At 42.4% G+C, this 12737-nt stretch overlaps 1 protein-coding gene across 3 annotated transcripts in view; it reads left to right on the top strand.

Moving 5' to 3' along the window:
* The first annotated feature begins 740 nt into the window (after positions 1-740).
* The window catches only part of serpinh2 (serine (or cysteine) peptidase inhibitor, clade H, member 2), an 87438-nt gene continuing 75441 nt past the window's right edge, over positions 741-12737 (top strand). Inside the window, exon 1 of one of the 3 annotated variants that reach the window (XM_051924085.1) lies at positions 741-900. The gene's annotated coding sequence lies outside the window, so the exon portion shown is untranslated. The remainder of the gene's footprint in view (positions 901-12737) is intronic. The other 2 variants (XM_028798183.2, XM_028798184.2) reach the window with 2 other exon arrangements.

Here is a 12737-nt window from a genome sequence, read left to right as displayed (position 1 = left end):
CACACTTTATTCAAGACTGGGAAAGCGTTTTTCTTTGCTCCCAGATCACAGCCTAGTACATAGACAATTCACAGTCCTTCCTTCCTTCCAATTCACTGTCCTTCTGCCTCCACTCCTCCCTTGCAAGCTTCGTTCCTCTTCCTCCCGACTCTGGCTCCTCGAATGGAGTGGGGTGGCTCCTTCTATTCTGCTCCTGGGAGTGCTCCAGCAGGCTCATTAGTATTACCTGGAATCACTCCGAGGTGTGGTGGAAGTCCATTGTAGGGCTAAGCAGCTCCCCCTGGCAGCACCCACAGAACCCAACAGGGCTCTACCAAACTCCAAGTCCAGGCATGCCCTGAATCCGTGGTGCCACAGCCGCCCAAGAGGGCTGCCCTCTAGTGTCCCAGGGAAGGTAGTGCCTTTAAGAAGCTCTCTCCCCAGGTCCTTCCATTCAGCTGGCATCCCGGCTGGGTAATGGTTGAGGCCGCCCATTACATGGCACATCACAGACATTTTTAGTAACAAAATGCATTGCATTTCTCTTTCCAAAAGATGACATAGCACAAACATTAACACTGCTTTTACGAATCTTAAACCAAATTGTATATAATAGAGACATAAGCATTTCATGATAGGCTGCAGATGCTAACACTAAAGTCACTGTTGATTACTTACATGGATAGCAGTTCTGCTCATATGGGCCAGTCGAGCCGCTAGCACGCACAGTATTTGGATTTAAGGTGGAAGGCCACGCGAGTACGGCCCCCTACTCCATCCCGTCCACGGCTTTTATGTATTATATGTTCCGGAATTCTACACCGAATCCCCACCCCCTTCTGGCCTCTTCCTCTGAGCCTCGGAAGCCCACCGTCTAAGCTGCGGTTGCATCTTCCTGCGCCACGTCGCTCTCCTGAGCAGGTAAGTTGTTTTCAGTTTTGTTTTACTGAGGGGACAGAGCAGGACGAGGATACGAAAACGTGACAGTGTTGCCGTATATGTGTGGAAAGTTAGGGTGACGTAGACAACCATTGATTAAGACGGTGCGGAGCGACGTCCATTAAATGCAAGGGGACTTTACCGCTAGGGTCCCTGTTTAATGTGTTCTGGGTTCTCCACTCCAACGCGGTCAATGCTTTTCGGTCCCGTTCCGTTCAGTTCGAGGTGTGGCCAGTGTCGCGTATTGTATTCAAACTTTTTTTTCTAAATAAAATCCGGACTTTGCGAGGACTCTTACTGGTCTTAGTCCTGCCTCCATGTCTAATTTATATTTTTACAAAAAACAAACCATGAGATCGATTATGCTTCTGCACTAAACTGATGACTGACCGCGGAGCGAGTTTTAACGCAAATCGCCAGTTTTTATATTAGCAGCACCGTACGGACAGGTTTAGCCAACATTTTAGAGTGTTAAATGCCAATTTATTATTTCTTTTTATTCAGCGAGGATCATCTGAGAGGACTAGAACGAAATAATCCATATCGTTTAGACATGAATGTTTGGTTAGCTGGCGATTCCGAACTGGCCCAGTATGTGAATGGGCCATGTCGTGTACCGGGACTCTGTCCAGGGGTTGTTTCCAGCCTCGGGCAGATGTTGCCAGGATTGGCTCTGTTACCTGCGACACCGAATTAGCTGGCAGTGTGGTGTAGTGGTTAAGGCTTGGGGCTTCTGTACCCAAAGTGGTGGGTTCAAATCCAGTGGGGCAGTGAGCAATTCACTTCACCTGCCTCAAAAAAACAAAAACAAAACTAATGTAGCTAATTGTGTCCCCACAGCTTTGTCTCAAGCAGTTCAATATTCAATGTTTAATAACTCCGTTTCTCTTAACTATATATACTTCTTGTGTATGTGTTTGTTATTTTGCTTTTGTATAGTATTTATTATTATTCTTATCTACATTTAATTTGTTTTTCTTTGCATATAACTACCTCTTTGACATGTAAATAATTTGAGTTACATCCTTTGTATGAAAATGTGCTATAGAAATAAATGTTGGTCAAATAAATACGTGTAAATGGAATGGAGTGAAAAGTGTCATTGACATGTGACTGAATGGCTTTAGGGGAGAATGGTATCCCCTCCAAGGATGGTTCTCATACTGCTGGTATTGGTCCCCGCAGCTCTCATCTGGGTTCTGTTGGTTGAATAATACATTTATTTTTTTATTACTATGGTAATGTAGGGTGCACCAGAAACTAACTTTAGAAACCTGGCACAGCAAAGTAGTGTAGAGTACAATTGACTAGAAACTCTATTTTGTGACTGTCCCCTGTTCAGACTCTGCTTAGAAAAAAATCTTTGCGTATTTATGCCATTGTTTTGGGATCACATTAATTTGTAACCCCCAGCAACTCAGTCTGGGGCAGTGGCTAACTGAATATTACTAGTTAAGGAATGAGCTATCAAGTTAACTTACACTTTTATCTAGTTCAACTGTGAAAATCTGAACCAACATTCAAAGTGTTTTTTCATTGTGATGCCATAAAAGGAACCAAAAGAACTATCCAAGTGAAGGTTACAGAAATTTAGATTTGTACATTTCACGCCCAACCTACCTGGAAAGGGGTCTCTTTTTGAACTGCCTTTCCCAAGGTTTCTTCCATTTTTTCCCTACAAGGGTTTTTATAGGAGTTTTTTCCTTGTCTTCTTAGAGAGTCAAGGCTAGGGAGCTGTCAAGAAGCTGGGCCTGTTAAAGTCCATTGCAGCACTTCTTGTGTGATTTTTGGGTTATTCAAAAATATATTATATTGTATTTGTAACAGGGTCTGTCAAAACCTAAGAACAGATGATGACTGATTTCTGAAATACCAGTGGGTTCCTGATTTTAAAGGGCTTTTTCTACATACAGCAACACTAGCTAAGTTCAGGTTTTCTTGATCTGTTGTGTCCTGCTAAGTAGCCTACTATACATTAAAATTTCTGTTTTGTTCACGTATGACGAATGTTTTTAAAGCATAAAGAACAAGTTTATTATGCAAAGAACCCTTCCCAGAATGAAATGATTCCGTGTTAAGCAAAATTTCAGTGATAATCACACAACCAGGTAATGTGCTATTCCAGTAATCTTATTTTTAAGAGTGTACTATAATAACACAATAGAAAAGGGATATTTAATTTTAACTAAGATTAGGAAAAATGTAATTCAGTTTACAAGGAACAGAGTCAATCATTTTTTTAGATTCTGGCAGGATGTTGTCCTTAACTAGTCAAGTCTGCTGAACCATCATTAATAGTTTGATTTCCAGTATCGATGCCTGGTTATGTCATGTGGGGTCTTTTTCTTTCTCTGCTCTCTACACAGTAAGGGGAGCAGGGAATTTGGTTTGATTTGAATACAATTAAGTATTGTATTTATTGCTAGTTTGTAATTTATTCATTGTAATAAAATTAAGATTTTGTTTTCCCTTTAATGTTTTATTGAATTTATTAAAATCAACTAACACTCCATACAAGCAAGTCAAACTTTACAAAACTAGGTTTGAAACAATTCAACCCCCACCCTTGAGAAAGAGAGCTAGGCCAACAGAATAAAACTTTAATAGTAGGAAAATAAATTATTAAAAATAAATAGAATAAAAAAGGGAAGAGAATCTTCTTCCTCAATTTAAGATTAAGGTAAATTTAATATAATATTCTTCTAGTCTTTCTTCAGTTTGGGGTTGTTGGGACTGCATCCTGTCCTGGCAGCGTGGGACTCAAGGTAGGAAACAGAGCTGGACAGGATGCCAGTCCATCACGGAGTTCATTCATGAACATGACTGGTGTCCTGCAAGGGTTGCATTAAAAAAAAAAATGCATCCTACACATTCTTGTATCAACAAAACTGTAAATCTTGATGAATTCCCCAGCATTCTGATTTAAGAATGACAATTCAATCTGAATCTGCACATGTTTATTATTAAGAATGAATATTGGGGGTGGCATGGTGGCGCAGTGGGTAGCGCTGCTGCCTCGCAGTTGAGAGATCTGGGGACCTGGGTTCGCTTACCGGGTCCTCCCTGCGTGGAGTTTGCATGTTCTCCCCGTGTCTGCGTGGGTTTCCTCCGGGCGCTCCGGTTTCCTCCCACAGTCCAAAGACATGCAGGTTAGGTGGATTGGCGATTCTAACTTGGCCCTAGTGTGTGCTTGGTGTGTGGGTGTGTTTGTGTGTGTCCTGCGGTGGGTTGGCACCCTGCCCAGGATTGGTTCCTGCCTTGTGCCCTGTGTTGGCTGGGATTGGCTCCAGCAGACCCCCGTGACCCTGTGTTCGGATTCAGCGGGTTGGAAAATGGATGGATGGATGAATATTGGGATGGTCACCTGTAAAATTATATTTAATTTAGAATAATAGTGTACAGTACAATTTCCATAAGCAACATATTTGAAAGTTCTCTGTGGCTTACACTATGAAGGCTGATGCTTTATGATTATTAACTTTGTGTAGAAAGGTGAGGGGTTTCAAAATGGATGAGGCTTGTCAAGTTCTGTGAATTTTATACTTTAAAAATATATACATTATGTCATCCAAAAATATTTCACATATGCTAAAAAACTTGTTTATGCCAGATGTACAAATTGTAAATGTGTATGGTAGTCTGCTGGGCAACCACCTTTGCAAACCTGGTAGTCCAGGTACTCTTTCTGAATGGCCAGCTTTATATATGGGGTTTCCTGCAGTTTTTTTATAGCCATGTTTATTTGTAAAGTTTTGTTCTACACATGTGCATAGCACTCTTTTACCACAAAATAAACACAATTGGCAACTTGGAAGGGAAAATTTTAGTAAATAATTTTTAAAAGGATTATATCATGTTGATGTGTGGTCTTTTTCCAATGTACACAAAATATTATCAAATATGGACTGAAGTACTGCATTAATATTTTATTCTCAGATTTTGTTTACAGACCTAATTTAGAAACCATCAGTCAATTTCTTTTTAAAGATATCACTATTTTGACCTTCAGGATTATTCTGAGGTGCAGTACATCCTTTATAGTGTCATACACCTTTAGTTAACTATACCAGTGATCTTTGTATACAGCTGCATTGACATTTATCACGCTTGAACCATTAAGAAGTTTAGAGCTGAAAAAGCATCTTCACACTCTGTCGGTTAATAGTAAGGAACATTTCACCATATACTGTACCTGTTTGGAGCCCAGAGTGCATATCGGTTAATGGTGAACATCTTATTTTTTTTTTTTTTGTTATGAGATTGATGTTGTATCCTTTCTGTGACATGTTAAGCAAGATCTATCTATAAAGAAATGTATCCCCCAATTCTGAAAGGCTAAAATAGCTTGAAAATTTGTGACAAGAGCATTGTTGGAACATTCAAACCATCATTTTAGGTTGTTTTCTCGACGGTAGCAGGCCCTGTCAGTTGAAAAGAGTTTACCTGCAGTATCAGTCTACATGTTTGTTTCCAAGTTCATTTCATAAAATGAGTCTTGCACAGGCTAGCTAGCTTAGTACATTTACATTTACTTACATTTACGTTTTCGGCTTAGTAAACAGTCTAAAGGTGCTGTTTTTGTTCATCTTTTTCAATCCTAAAATTAGTTTTGTCCAAAGACAAAGGACCTCTTTTATGTGTGTTTTCTGGATGCTGACTGCATTCATTGTTGTATATTATCTGACTTGATTGTGATGCCCACTCTCTGCAGTCATTGCTACTTTGCAGAGTATTTAATCTGATGAAAAAGTTCTTTCAGTATTTCTAAACTTATTTTCAATTTATTGTTGTCATTATGCTGCTTGTAATTACCATGTCTTGTAACTGGTATTGAAGCAGTAGTGAAATAGTTTGCCTTTTCCGCTCCTCTTGTGTGTTTTTTTTTTTGTTTGTTAATTATTACTTTATATCAGAGTATGACAGTGCGGGTTCTCCACGCTCCCATCTTGGTTTTTGGGAGCCCTTGAACCCTTCACCGTCGGTAATGTTACAGATGAGCTTGGCAGTGAGGCATAACAAATGAAGCAAGAGGATGGTGTAAAAAGGTGTCAAGTGCTTTTATTAAAAACAATCAACAAAAACAAGTATACAAATAAATAAAGTGCAGTGCTCTCCGAATCCTTCAATAAATAAATAAATCCCATAAAATTGAAATGTGGAGGTAAAAACCAATAAATAGAAAAAACAACAATCCTTAAAACAACGAGGTTAAAACAACGCTGGAAGCAGACCCTTTAAAATCCAAAGCCCAGTGTCTTCTTTTATCTTGCGGCTCCCCTGCTTTTCCCGTACGGGCTTCTCAACAGGGGAGTCGCCCTTCCTGCAGCTGACCTTACTACTGTTCGATTGCCTTCCGTTCCCTGGCTCTGTACGGCTTCCTTACCGGACCGAGACTTGGGTTCCTCAACAGCCAGGTCGCTGATGCTGAGGCTCACCTTCCCAAGACTCCACGACTCCCGCTGCCATCTCGGCCTTACGCGGCCCGCCGTCCTTCATCCCCAGTCACTCCAGCTCCTTATACGCTCAGCTGGAGCGACCGCTTCCTTCTGCCCCACCGAGTGTCGGCCAAACACTCTTGCTAGGGCTCACAGTCCAGCTGCCTGCCTGCGAGCACACGCTCGCTCTCGCTCGCTCTCGCTCGCTCACACTGGTTCTCGCACCATACAGCTTCCTGCTTTCTTACACACTTCTGCAACCTCCGTTTTCTTTTCTCTTTTTTCTTCCTTTTTAGCCGCCTTGCGTTTCTATTTATGAAGAGGAAGTGGCAGCTGTGGCAAATCAGCAGCCCCAGAACAATCACGGATGCGGACCGCTTCTCACCTGTGCACTTAGGTGAGAAAAGCCCATATCACGAATCACCCCGGGACCTGCTTCAGCCACACAACCACGCCCCCTCACTAAGCCGCGACTGCAGCGATTATTTATTTAAAACTGGCCTTTGACGGGAGCTGTGGACCCGCTATACCTCATTCCACTCCCCATAAGCCTCCAGCTGCACGGGAAGGCTCCATGCCACTGCCAACCCTGTGCAACTGGCGGCCCAGGTCCACAGCTCAGCCACACTACAATTACACTGCACTAAAATCAATAAACAAAAGCACAAAACAAATCCCACACTAAAACCAACCCAAGCCCCCGTTGTAAAACAGGACATAAAAGAAATAGAACTTTTAAAAGACAAATAAAACCAAACAATAAAAAAATGTCCATAAAAAAGCTCTGTCCTTTTAAAAATGTCCTCCTCTGGCTTGGGTCCGTAGGTTCTTTTAAAGTCTAGCACCAATCCCGCTAGCTGCTCTGTCTCCAGATCTTCTGTCCCCACTGCCAGCTCATCCCACCGCTGCCACCAAATGTGACAATGCAGGTTCTCCACGCTCCCATCTTGCTTTTTGGAAGCCCTTGAACCCTTCACTGTCGGTAATGTTACCAATGAGCTTGGCAATGAGGCATAACAAATGGAGCAAGGGGATGGTGTAATAGTGCAAAAATGCTTTTATTAAAATCAAAACAATATCACAATAAATAGTGCAGTGCCCTCCAAAAAGTCATTAAATAAATACATAAAGCAAGTGCTGAAGAGGAGGTTAAAAACACCATAGAAAAAAAAAACAATCCTTTTAAAATAACGACGAGGTTAAAACAACGCTGGAAGCAGTCCTTTAAAATAAAGCCCGGTGTTTTCTATTTACCTGGCGGTTCCCCTGCTTCTTCCATACGGGCTTCTCAACAGGGGAGTCGCCCTTCCTGCAGCTGACCTTACTACTGTCTGGTTGCCTTCCGTTCCCTGGCTCCGTACGGCTTCCTTATTGAACTGAGACTTGGGTTCCTCAACGGCCAGGTTGCTCACGCTGAGTCTCACCTTATCAAGACTCCACGACTCCCGCTGCCTTCTTGGCCTTACGCGGCCAACTGTCCTTCATCCCCGGTCACTCCATCTCCTTGATCGCTCAGCTGGAGCGACCGCTTCCTTCTGCCCCACCGAGTGTCGGCCAAACACACCTGCTAGGGCTCACTGTCCAGCTATCTGCCTGTCTGCGAGCACACGCTCGCTCTCGCTCACACTGGCTCTCTCTCCATACTGCTTCCTGCAACCTTTGTCTCTTTTCTCTTTTACTTTTTCCCCCTTTTTACTCCCCTTAGCCACCTCACACTTCTCTTTATGAAGGGGACATGGCAGTTGTGGCAATTCAGCAGCCCCCGGGAACAATTACGGATGCGGACCGCTTCTCACCCGTGCACTTAGGCGAGAAACACCCCCATCACGAATCGCCCCGGGACCTGCTTCAGCAGGATGCACTTAACTTTTGTCATTCTTGACCAACAGCAATTGCTGTTATTTTTCTTGCTTGCTTTACAGAATTTTTGCACAATCTCTCTATTTCTTAGTACTGAGTGTGCACATGGTTAGGTTAGTTAAAGGCTAGTTTATACTTGATGTGTCCGCACTGGTTGCGAGTGCCATGCAGCAAAGACGACATCAGATACAAAGGCCTGCCTTCCACGAGCAAATGGCATATGCTGAGTTTTTGTTGCACACTGTGCATAGAATTTTTACTACCACATGCCGATCCATGTATCTAAAGTGGTGAATTTCAAGGCTGGTTGTGTGGGTGCCAGAATGATAAACGACAGGCTGAATGACATAACAGGTCATCAAAGTGCAAGGAAGACATGCAAAAATATTTGAAGTGCATCTGTTCATCATCTACAGTAGGTCCCCCACTCATGAGAATATTACACTCTTCCTTCCTTTTGGTCAATAGGTCTGAAACTCCACCTTCTCCTTTTAAAGTGAGTAGTAGCAGGTAGAGTTTCACACCCTCTGCTGTGGCATTATTAACTGTATCGCATTGAACAAACCCCATCACCTACTGACTGGGAGACAATTAATGAGGTGATTGAATGGGCCACAACATGTATACATGTGTTTTCGGTTGCTGACTGTGTGTGTTCTTATTGCTGTGGTCTGCATGCAGGCTTCCCGTGGTATAAACAAGATTGTACATGAAATATTAGGTATTTGTTTTTATCAAATTGTTTTTGAATGCCGCCCTAGGACAATATTACATAGACCAAAGATACAAAAGATACCTGATACAAAACATCTATTAGTCTGCTAGGCTTTGCGAGTCTGTAGTTTGGTTGTTTATAATTAAAAACTGGTAGTCCAGGGCATCCAAACTACTGAATTGTCCACCCCAATGTGAACTATCACATATACAACAACATAGACAGTTACTTTGAATTTGAAACTTGTACACTACTAGCTGGATTACCTAGCATTGCCCGGACTATACATAGTTGAAATATGAAGCAAAATACTGTATTAGTTTTGATTTGATTAGAATATGATATTATGATATGATTAGTATTATTATTTGAGATACCCACATCTCAGTGTTGCCCTCGGTCTTCACTGTCTTCCTCTTCTTCCACAAATCAGCATTCTGATCACGCTTTGTGTATATCGCAACCATCGGTAGTAACCCCTTCTCAGAAGAGAGAGAAGAAACGCCTTTTCACTCCCTTAGGGGTTGAATTTAGAAAAATCCCTTCTTAGTGGGTGCTTACCTCACAAAAGGTATCTACTGTCCAAATTTCACGTTTATATCTCCAGTGGTTTAGGCTGTGCATTGCTGTATTAGTCAGTCAGTTAGTCAGTCACCGTACAGTTTTATACAGTGCATCCGGAAAGTATTCACAGTGCATCACTTTTTCCACATTTTGTTATGGTACAGCCTTATTCCAAAATGGATTAAATTCATTTTTTTCCTCAGAATTCTACACACAACACCCCATAATAACAACGTGAAAAAAGTTTACTTGAGGTTTTTGCAAATTTATTAAAAATAAAAAAACTGAGAAATCACATGTACATAAGTATTCACAGCCTTTGCTCAATACTTTGTCGATGCACCTTTGGCAGCAATTACAGCCTCAAGTCTTTTTGAATATGATGCCACAAGCTTGGCACACCTATCCTTGGCCAGTTTCACCCATTCCTCTTTGCAGCACCTCTCAAGCTCCATCAGGTTGGATGGGAAGCGTCGGTGCACAGCCATTTTAAGATCTCTCCAGAGGTGTTCAATCGAATTCAGGTCTGGGCTCTGGCTGGGCCACTCAAGGACATTCACAGAGTTGTCCTGAAGCCACTCCTTTGATATCTTGGCTGTGTGCTTAGGGTCGTTGTCCTGCGGAAAGTTGAACCGTCGCCCCAGTCTGAGGTCAAGAGCGCTCTGGAGCAGGTTTTCATCCAGGATGTCTCTGTACATTGCTGCAGTCATCTTTCCCTTTATCCTGACTAGTCTCCCAGTCCCTGCCGCTGAAAAACATCCCCACAGCATGATGCTGCCACCACCATGCTTCACTATAGGGATGGTATTGGCCTGGTTTTCTCCAAACGTGACGCCTGGCATTCACACCAAAGAGTTCAATCTTTGTCTCATCAGACCAGAGAATTTTCTTTCTCATGGTCTGAGAGCCCTTCAGGTGCCTTTTGGCAAACTCCAGGCGGGCTGCCATGCGCCTTTTACTAAGGAGTGGCTTCCGTCTGGCCACTCTACCATACAGGCCTGATTGGTGGATTGCTGCAGAGAGGGTTGTCCTTCTGGAAGGTTCTACTCTCTCCACAGAGGACCTCTGGAGCTCTGACAGAGTGACCATTGGGTTCTTGGTCACCTCCCTGACTAAGGTCCTTCTCCCCCGATTGCTCAGTTTAGATGGCCGGCCAGCTCTAGGAAGAGTCCTGGTGGTTTTGAACTTCTTCCACTTACGGATGATGGAGGCCACTGTGCTCTTTGGGACCTTCAAAGCAGCAGAAATTTTTCTGTAACCTTCCCCAGATTTGTGCCTCGAGAAAATCCTGTCTCGGAGGTCTAAAGACAATTCCTTTGACTTCATGCTTGGTTTGTGCTCTGACATGAACTGTCAACTGTGGGACCTTATATAGACAGGTGTGTGCTTTCCAGATCATGTCCAATCAACTGAATTTACCACAGGTGGACTCCAATTAAGCTGCAGAAACATCTCAAGGATGATCAGGGAAAATAGGCTGCACCTGAGCTCAATTTTGAGCTTCACAGCAAAGGCTGTGAATACTTATGTACATGTGCTTTCTCAATTTTTTTATTTTTAATACATTTGCAAAAATGTCAAGTAAACTTTTTTCACGTTGTCATTATGGGGTGTTGTGTGTAGAATTCTGAGGAAAAAAATGAATTTAATCCATTTTGGAATAAGGCTGTAACATAACAAAAAGTGTAAAAAGTGATGCGCTGTAAATACTTTCCGGATGCACTGTATATAAAGATAATATTACATGATAATGGTAGTTTACTGTTTCAACTTGTAACAGGTAGTCTAACAATCCTTGTTGCAGGATTTAATAGTTAATTCCAAACCATGTACATGTATTTGTTTTTAATTTAGCATTTTGTTACACTCTGTCTCTCTTTCTTATGCTGTTGTTTCTTCATCTATATATATAAAATCCCTATGTGCGTCCAGGTGTCCGTGTGTGGGTGTCTTCTGATGAAGTGCGCATGCGCGGGGCACGGTGCGACGCGCGATATTACTGTCAGAGAAAGTTAGAGGCGTTTTACGGATATACAAACCAGTATTACTGCGAGAGGAAATTAAAGGTACACTATACAGTGACGCATATTACAGCCACATATAAGCCAGTATTACTGTCAGAGGAGATTAAAGGCGTATTACCGACGCGCATGCCTGTATTACCGCCAGAGAAAATTAAAGGTATATTACGGACGTACAAGCCAGCGGACATACAAGACGGTATCCTTCAATAAGGGCGCGCACAGGCATCCTTCAATAAGGGCGCGCACAAAAAGGCGATTGAGGTCGCCCTTTTAAGGCTCGCCTTTTTGTGCGCGCCCTTATTGAACAGAGCCGTACAAGACAGTATTACTGTCACAGAAAATTAGATACACAATACACGGCGGCAGCCCACGAAGAACGGTCAGCTCAGCAAGTAAACATCAACAAAAGAAAAGCTGAAAGAAAGAAAAATACGACCAACAAAAAGAATGAGGTCAAAGTCCCTTGCCATTTAATATAGACTGTTCCTACTAATGTTTATGCACTACTGTTCTAGCGCCCGTTATTGTAACGGGCTAAATGACTAGTTACTCAATAACTTGGCTTTTTCAGTTTATTAGCTGTCCACTCTGCTTCAGCCATGTTGGCTTTCCTGCTTGACTTGGACAGCCCAGCGTTTCAACTTGAACTTGAAGCTTTTCAGTCATGCCGTGTTGCACCCTTCCTTATCCCTTTACTCTGTAGAATTTTCCAGACCCTTAGAACTCTCTGCCAGACACACACACACCAATAGATTGAGGGACAGTTTTAATCCTTATGTCTTAAGGCTACTTGACTGCCACTCGTACTGATGACAGTATGAGTGTTTCTTGTAGACATGTTCTATATTTATTAGAGGACTCTTGCACCTCCAGCTCTTTGGTCATGTATGACTTTCTTTTGCGATGTAAACGTTCATTCTGCCTGTTCAATGTGCTTCACCGTCAGCGAAGCTCATCACAGTTATTTTTCTATCAGCAGTGCCAGTTCTTTTCTTGTCAGCCATGGCGCATGGCTACCCTCAGCTGACTGGGTTAGCTCACAACTCAAAGTCTTGTGTCATGTTACACCAAACATGTCATAAGCTCTCAATTAATACCAAGGTCAAGGTTCGAGGCCCAGTGGTTAGCAAGTTTTGGAGATACAGACAGCTCTTACCATTTTACATATATAAATTCTCAAATAGCACAGTTTATAATTAGTTAAAAAGGTATATGAGTCTG

This window comes from Erpetoichthys calabaricus, chromosome 3 (assembly GCF_900747795.2).
Source record: "Erpetoichthys calabaricus chromosome 3, fErpCal1.3, whole genome shotgun sequence".
NCBI classification, from domain to species: Eukaryota; Metazoa; Chordata; class Cladistia; order Polypteriformes; family Polypteridae; genus Erpetoichthys; species Erpetoichthys calabaricus.
Note: the sequence above shows the minus strand (reverse complement) of the source record. Positions and strands in the feature narration are given on the sequence as shown.